Genomic DNA, 6,018 nt, shown 5'->3' with positions numbered 1-6,018 from the left:
TGTAAATTTAAGGACTGACTACATTACACAAAATAGCTTTAGCTTTCTAAATAGCCATTCCTGAGATCTATTAACTTAGCAGACCACTAACTTCCAACATGCACTAAGAATGTCATCTGATGAACTATGGAAAAGTATCCCTCATCTTGCTGTAATCACCTCTCTAATGGGCCCAACACTATATATGCTAAATCTGCCTTTCTCGGTTCTGTAAAATGACAAAACTTCATGAAACTGCTTCCACGTTGGAATATGAAGCCATGGTCACTCAAAATGGCTCCAGAATAAACTGTTATTCCCTTTAAGGTAGAAGTTTTCAACCTTTCTAATGCTTCAAACTCTTTAATATAACTCCTCATGCTGTGGTTACTCCCAACCACAGAATTATTTTGTTGTGACTTCCTAACTGTAATCTTGCTATTGTTATGAATCCTAGGGTAAATATCTGATATGAAGGATATCTAATATTTGGCCCCTTGGAAAGGATCTTTTGACCCCTAAAGGGATCAAGACCCACAGGTTGAGAACCACTGGTTTAAGGCAAAAGCCGTTTTTTAAAATCAATAGATCTTCATTCAAAACTCTTGCTGTGCATATCGCCAGTGAGGCCTCACGTTCTAACACTGAATGCTGAAGATGTTAGAAGCTTCATTGGGATTGGAAGTATGGTTCAGAGATGACCCAAAGTACCACACTAAAATAATAATTAATAACAATGTTAGAGGAAGAAAGGGAAGGAAGATTATTTGAATTCTATGGTCTGTTGCCATAAACTAACCCTTGCCAGAATATGTTCAAATCTCTCACTAAACTTTACTTTCTTTGACTTTAGCTTTTCTAAGTCACTAGCTTGTTTTTGATGAAACCAATTTAAATTGTTCTTCAAATCAAGTGAAGTGGTTAATGGAGCATTGGGGGATGGGGAATGGGCAGTGGCTGGAAAACAGAGGAGGAACTGACATGCAATGGCAAGCATGACCCCTGCTTGAACAGGCCAGAGGTGAACTTCCTGCTTCTGACTTCCTTTATTAATGTCTGGCCAATCTTTAATCATCACTCTTTTAGTCTTCATTCACTTCCACCTCCAATGTCTGCTCATATCTACTCCTGGTCTCACCACTGAGCTATGCTGCCTCTGTCTTACATGGCCAGTTTCTGTCTAACGTTGTTCTTTTATAGACTAAAAAAAATACATTAATTTTTGTAGGGCACTAGTCTTTATGTGCCCACTACCTTTACCCACTGAGACATCTCACAGGTCCCCTTTATGTTCCTAAACCATAATATCTCTAAGTCACTACACAAATCTGTCATTGTCCTACACCGGAGACATTAACTCAACAGAATAAGTGAAGTTCCTTGGTTGCAGAGTAAATGTTTCCAGAATACCTCCCACTACTCACTGTTGTCTCTATCCCCTAATCCTGAGGGAATCGCTGTCTCTAGTATTCACACAAACACACACACACACACACACACACACACACACCTTGTAGAATATTAGTTAAAGATGTGTTACGTTTGTTTATGCTGTGGAATATTTGTTAAATGATCCAAAGATGTGTCATATTCTGTTATGTTACATTTGTTTAACTCTGTTAAGCTGTGTTACTTTGTCTTTCTAAAACATCTGATTGTTCTAATAAAAAACTGAATGGCCAATAGTGAGGCAGGAGAAAAGATAGGGGGGCTGGCAGGCAGAGACAATAAATAGAAAGAGCAAGAAAAAGAGAAAGAAAAGAAAAAAGGCCTCCAGAGGCCAGCTACACAGCAAGCCATAGAGTAAGAAGTAAAGAAATATATAAGGAACAGACAAAGATAAAGGCCCAGAGGCAAAAGAAGGTAGACAGGACAATTTAAGAAAAGCTGTCAAGAAACAAGCCAAGCAAAAGCCGTGGATTCATAAGAAAGAATAAGCCTCCGTGTGATTTATTTGGGAACTTGGTGGTGGACCCCAAAAAGAGCAAAGAGTAAAGAACTAACAACACACACATCACCAAAACCAAGGAATGAAAGAAAAGAGATTTAAGAAAGCTATGCTTGGAGAAGATGGCAAGTGGGGGTGCAGGAGCAGCCGTGCTGGAGAATGTGGCAGACACTGTGTCCCAATGTTGTCTCAGCTTTCCTAAAGAAAATACTGTGAAGAAGTCATCTGATATCTTCTTCCCTGCTCCCAGGCAAGAGGCTTGGCTCCAGAGGGGTTCCCAGATGTCCAAGGGGATGTCCCCAGCTAGGACCCTCGGCAGTAGAGAAGAGGGTGCCTGAACTGGCCTTGTCCCGTAGTCACACTGATGAATATCTTGAATATTACCATAGAGCCTTTGTCGACAACAGATAGAGATAGAAACAGAGACCCACATCAGAGCACTGGACTGAGCTCCCAAGGTCCAGTTGAAGAGCAGAAGGAGAGAGAATATGAGCAAGGAAGTCAGGACCAGGAGGGATTGGTCCACCCACTGAGACAGTGTGCCTGATCTAATGGGAGCTCACCAAAGCCAGCTGGACTGGGACTAAACGAGCATGGGATCAAACTGGAAACGCTGAATGTGGCTGACAATGGGGGCTGACTGAAAAGCCAATGATAATGGCACTGCGAATTGTCTCTACTGCATGTACTGGCTTTTTGGGATACTAGTCTATTTGGATGCATACCTTCCTAAGCCTGGATGCAGGGGGAAGGACATTGGACTTCCCACAGGGCAGGGTACCTCTTATGACTAGAGGGGGAGGGGGGAGGATGAGTGGGGGAGGGAAGGGAAATGGGAGGAGGGGAGGAAGTGGAAATTTTGAATGGTATTATTTATAAAGCAATAAAAAATAAAAAATAAAAATAATATTGCAATATGAAAAAAGAAGTCATCTGATTTACTCAAGGATACCTTGTAACTCTGGACCTATAAATAAAGACTTCCAGAATACAGGGAATATGAATACAATGTATACTCAGAAGGGTCTGTGTTTTAGCTTGCCACAAAGCATGCACCTGGAGAGACATTAGTGGAAACACCAACAAGCTCCTATGACTTCATATAAGTCCCATCATTCACAAAGTTTTTGACTACAGCAAAAGAGAAATGCAACTTCTCTTCAGGCTTGTTGTCAAGATTTAACAAGACATACAAATAGCTTTTTGTTTTGTCTTGTTTTGTTTGAGGCAGGGTCTCACTATGTATACCTGGTTTGCCTGGGACTCTCCTGCCTGCCTCCCAAATGTTGGGTTTAGGGGTGTGAGCCACTAGGTCCAGCTTCACAAATAAAGTTTTTAATCATAACCTGGGAAATGGATGGCAAACTTGCATTCAACATTAAACATTATATTTAAAGTCCAAGACTGCAATCTTTCCTTATCATATAAATTTGAACAAAACACTGCATCTTAAATAAACTTTTTTTTTCTAAAGTGGAGAGAATGTATCACCTACTTCCTAGGGTTGGAATAACTGCAAAACTGCAACCAGGAAATATAGAGACGAAAGCTCTTAGATGTAGGGGCTGGAGAGATGACTCGGCAGTTAAGAGCATTAACTGCTCTCTCAGAGAGCCCAGGTCCAATTCCCAGCACCCTCATAGCAGCTAACAACTGTCTGTAACTCCAAAATCTGACACTCTCACACAAACATACAGCAGCCAAAACACCAATGCACATAAAATCAAAATAACATTTTTAAAAAGCTCCTAGACTTCAAAATAACTTTAACACTTTCTAGCCTGCAGATACTTCTCTAACCCACAGAATGAGTTAGGTTTTCTCTCCGACCCTATCAAAAAGTGCAGGTGTTTGGAAGAACAGCATGGGGATGGCAGATGAGCCAAAGCCAGGAACTGAGAGATCTACATCGGTGATTCACTGCTGCTCAGGAAACTCACACTGTTGCTCCAGAACCAAGGATTTATGTCACACTGCCCACAGATATATTAATGTGCTGTTTACACCCTTGTGACTGCTGAGAAGGAGTCATTCTCACCAAGGAGCTTTCTCCATACTGTTTGTGCCTCTAACATTATGCAAAGTCTGTGAGCAAGAAATCCCCATCTGTTTCACCTGTTACTGTTACCAAAGCATGAACAGGATGTGGGCTGCTTACCAGTGTGCTTGATAAGGGACAGAGGCTAACAAAAAACTGGACACAGGATGGATATTTTTTGGTTGAATACAGACAGGAGAATGCCAATAACTGTAAAGTCAAGTTAGCAGTGGATTCTTCTGAGCTCTGTACTAAGCTCTGAACGGTTAGAATACTCTAAACTGGTAATAAGTACAATTAGCATTGGAAGAGTCACTTCAGAAGAAATGGACTGACACTCCCATTGTGGTTGTTTGACCGAAGTGCAGCACAAAATACTGAACTTCAAATGACCAGCCAATAAAACAGAAAGCTGAAAAACTTAAGGAAATGTTTTGTTTTCTTGAATTATGTCTTCCAAATTCATTTTTGTGGAAAAAAAAACCATACTACACACACAAACACATACACACATGCACACGCACGCACGCGCGTGCGCGCACACACACACACACACAAATGCATATCTTCATTTGTCTGGTTTCTTTGCTGTAAAGTCCTTTATTTGTGAAGCCACAACTGCCTGTCCGAGAATGTTGAGACATCCAATCCTAGTCACACAATCAAACCCTCTCCCTCTATGGGACCCTCAGACCTCAGTGGCATCACCATTTCACAGCTACAAGCTGCTCTTCCTGCCCCAGGCTGAGGTGAGGGACACCTGCAGTGGCCACCAGACCACAGGGAAGGATGGGGTGACTCACAGTCTTTGCCAGGACTGGCTGGTCCTGGCCGGCTTCACACCTCTTGGTACTTAAGATGGAACTTCACAACACTGACATATTGTAAACTTCACAGTTCTTAAGAAAACCGAGAAGAGCTCTATTTTAAGATTTCCTGTGCCCTAAACCACCCCATATGTCCTAGCATTTACAATCACATCTGTTCTACAACTCTGCATTACCGTGCCTGCTTGTATAGTCCTTGCTGGGCCACAGGCACTGAGAGTGGAGAAATGAGGAAGGTGCCTCCGGAACTCGGAGTGACAAAAGGGGCCCCAAGAAGGGTTTCGGGTGGGTATTTGGGCTCTGTGTCACTCAGGGATAAAACTCATTTAAAGGTCATAAGAAAAACGGGCTAAAGAGATGGCTCAGTGGCTAAGCGCACTGGCTGTTCTTGCAGCGGACCTGAGTTTGGATCCTAGCACCTACATGGGGATAATTACAGCCCTAAAAGGGATCCAAAACCCACTTCTGGCCTCTGCAGGTACCAGCATCTGTGAGGGTGCACAAGCACACAAACAAGCAATCAAGAAATTTAAAAGAGAAACCAGTTAAGTATCAATCCACAACCACGTTTCACTTCCTCAGTCCATGTTCTCCACATTAGTTCAGAGAACTGAGGCCGTGTACACACTGAAGAGCAGTCAGAACCGCAAATCCACCGCTCATCACAGGGAAGTTTGGGAGTTCAGCTCATCTCTCCTACAGCATTTTCTTTAGAGAGACAGCTTCATGTAGCCTAAGCTAGTCTAAAACCGACTATATTGCCAAGACAGGCACTGAACTCCTGACCCTTTGGCATCTTTTTTCTAGCGCTGGGATTATGCTCTGGCCACCATAGTGGAACACACCTTTAGTCCTCAAACCCAGAAGGCAGACGCAGATAGAAGCAGGACACTAGCAGCAGTGCTAGCAGAGATAATGAGAGATGAATAGTAAGTAGTTCAAAGGACCTGGGAAATATGAATGACCTGTCTCCAGTAAGAGTCTAACAATAGGCATGCACACCATAGATGGTTAAAACAAAATTTCATGTAACTTTGTAAAGCTTCAACTCAGCTCCTACATAAGTGTGCACACACACACACAAGAATAAGAGCATAACAAGGTAGTCCAAATGTGGAGTACTGACTATGCTCTTTCAAACATGGAGGACTGAATATGCTCTTTTTTTTTTTTTTTTTTTTTTTGGTTTTTTCGAGACAGGGTTTCTCTGTGGCTTTGGAGCCTGT

Source organism: Myodes glareolus, chromosome 3 (genome assembly GCF_982192425.1).
Source record: "Myodes glareolus chromosome 3, mMyoGla1.1, whole genome shotgun sequence".
NCBI lineage: Eukaryota > Metazoa > Chordata > Mammalia > Rodentia > Cricetidae > Myodes > Myodes glareolus.
This window is presented reverse-complemented; position numbering follows the sequence as displayed.